The sequence below is a fragment of the Octodon degus genome, unplaced genomic scaffold (assembly GCF_000260255.1).
Source record: "Octodon degus isolate 3935 unplaced genomic scaffold, OctDeg1.0 scaffold00093, whole genome shotgun sequence".
In the NCBI taxonomy this organism is placed as follows: Eukaryota; Metazoa; Chordata; class Mammalia; order Rodentia; family Octodontidae; genus Octodon; species Octodon degus.
This window is the reverse complement of record NW_004524669.1, coordinates 1,709,234-1,711,866: the sequence shown is the minus strand read 5'-3', so window position 1 is coordinate 1,711,866 and position 2,633 is coordinate 1,709,234. Positions and strand designations below refer to the sequence as shown.

The 2,633-nt window shown below is 41.9% G+C and overlaps 1 protein-coding gene across 2 annotated transcripts in view; it reads left to right on the top strand.

The window, feature by feature from the left end:
- The window catches only part of Fam186b (family with sequence similarity 186 member B), a 23,195-nt gene that overhangs the window by 5,404 nt on the left and 15,158 nt on the right, over positions 1–2,633 (top strand). The window lies entirely within an intron of this gene.

Below are 2,633 nucleotides of genomic sequence, written 5' to 3'. Positions count from 1 at the left end.
TCTCTCTCTCTCTCTCTCTCTCTCTCTCTCTCTCTCTCTCTGCCTCAATTTCCCAAAACATAAAACGGAGATAAGCCAGGCATAGTCCTGCATGCTTATAATACTAATACTCTGGAAGGGTAAGGACTGCAAGATTGAACCCAGCCTAGGTAACTTAATGAAAAAAAAAAAAAAAAAAAAAAAAAAAAAAAAGGAAAATAGCTAGTTGAGGGTTAGGGAAGGCTTATACAAGGTATTAAATGTCTGATGCCTTGTTAGGAACATGCTCAGGATTTAATACATAGTAGCTGCTTCACATGGTGGTGCACATCTGTAATCCCAGCATTCAGGAGGCTGAGACTGGAGGATTACTTGAATCTTATGATGTAGAGACTCTGATTATCCCCATTTTTCAAATGGGGAAACTGAGGCACTGAGAAATTAAAAAATTTGCCAAGGGAATTGGGAAAAGTGAAGTTTAAACCCAAGTTATCTGGTTCCAGAATCTAAGAGCTGTACTACTTACTGAGCCATAAGGCAAAACTAGCTAAATACCAGCTTGACTTCAGTATCGCTTAATTTCCAGATCTCCTCTAGCGCCTTATTCAAATTTATCCACTCTGGGTTTCCGCCAGGGATGGTCATTGAACAGATGCACTGGGAGGATCCCTCAGCAGCAATACCAATTGTAGGTCTAGGGGCAGATAGCTGTGATTGTGACCACCCCTTGAGAAGTTGAAGTCTGTCAGTGGGGTTGAACTTAGCACACACAATCTGTCCTTAGTATACTTTCCTGGGGTGAGGACCTGCTGCTTTCATCAGAATATCAGGGGAGCTGTGATACCCCTCCCAAATGGAAGAAGATGTTAGTCTTTGTTGTGGTGGTGGTAGTGTTACTGGATTTCAAAATCATAGCCTTTGAACTGAGCTACATCCCTAACCCTTTGTTTTAGTTTGAGAGGATCTCACCAAGTTGTTGAGTTGCCCAAGCTAGGCTCAAACTTTTGATCCTTGTGCCTCAGCCTCCCAGAGTTGTAGGATTGCATTGCCTCTATGCTTGGTCAAAACCTCTGTCTGTCTGTCTGTCTGTCTGTCTGTCTGTCTGTCTGTCTGTCTGTCTATCTGTCTATCTGTCTATCTGTCTATCTGTCTATCTGTCTATCTGTCTATCTGTCTTGCCTTGCCTTGCCTTGCCTTGCCTTTTCTTTTCTTTTCATTCTTTCATACTGGGGGATTGAATCCAGGGACACTCTAATACTCTCCTTCATCCCCAATCCCTTTTACTTTTTTCTGAAAACAAGTTTTATTTAGGTAAGTGCCTAAGTACATTATATAATTTAGTTCTTTATTTTGAGACAGGATCTCGCTAAATTGCCTGGGCAGGACTTTGTACCAGCCAGTGTTTTCCTACCGCATGCCATGCCCGTCCTGAAACTGGGTGTGGTGGTGCACGCCTATAATCCCAATTCTGGAGAGGCTGAGACAGGAGGATCACTACAAGTCCAAATTGCATAGTGAGACCCTGTACCAAATAAATAATTTTTTTTAAAAACACCATAAGCTATACAAATGTATATGAAATTATAAGATTGGCTTATGATAGTCAGCCACAGAATTGGACAAGAAAGTGCACAGAGAGTGTCTGCACACCGGAGACCAAAGGTTTCAGCACAAGGTCTTGAGCTCATTGCAGTGTCCCATGTGAGTCCCTATCAAGAAGCCAATGACGGGGCCACGGAGATGGCTCACTAGAATAAGTGCTTCCCTGGCAAGCGCAAAAGCCTGAGTTCAATTCCCGGTTCCACGAAAAAGAAAAAAAAAAAAAGAAGTCAATGGGTCTGCGCCAGAAGGCTGAAGAGTCTACACTGGAGGACTAAAGAGTCTACACACCAGAAAGCTGAAGGAGTTGAGGGAGAAGCCACAGTGTCTGCACTGGAAGCCAGGTGATGACATCCAAGCTGAAGGTGAAGATTGAAGCTCTTCTGGGGCACAGAAGCACAACTGTCCTTCCTCGTTTCCCCTTCGTGAGCCTCCCCAGGCCCTGGTTCTTCTCCACCCTAGGATATAGAACTGCTAGACTTACTTAGTTAAGATTCTAAACTTCTCAAGTTGACACAATCAACTATTACAAGGGCAGGTGTGGGGCACATGTTGGGAGGTTGAGGCAGGAGGAGTGCTGTCTGTTGTAGAGCAGCCTGGGTTACAAAGTGAGTTCAAGGCCTTGTCTTAGAAAGACAAATATATATATTTATAAATTGTCTTAGAAAGACTATATATATGTATATATATATATATATATATATTTTTTTTTTTTTTCTAAGTCAACTATTATTGACTTGAACTTACCATCCTCCTTAGTCTCCAAGAGCTAGCATTACAGGCACATGTCACCACACCCAGCTGATATTTTTCAATTTTAGAGAGAAAAAGGGTGAACAGCTGTTGGACCGTGATAGGCAACTATAGGCATAGTCCAGGAGTAATGTAGAAAGAATATGAATTTTCTGAGTGGGGTTAAAGAGTTTAGGGACTCAAACACAGATACTGAGACTTGGAAATAGCACAATTCGAAAAATAATAATTCTACTCCAGAAAAATTCAGGGTCAGGAGTATGGTTTGGTTGGTTGGTTGTTTTCTTTTCTTTTTTTTTTTT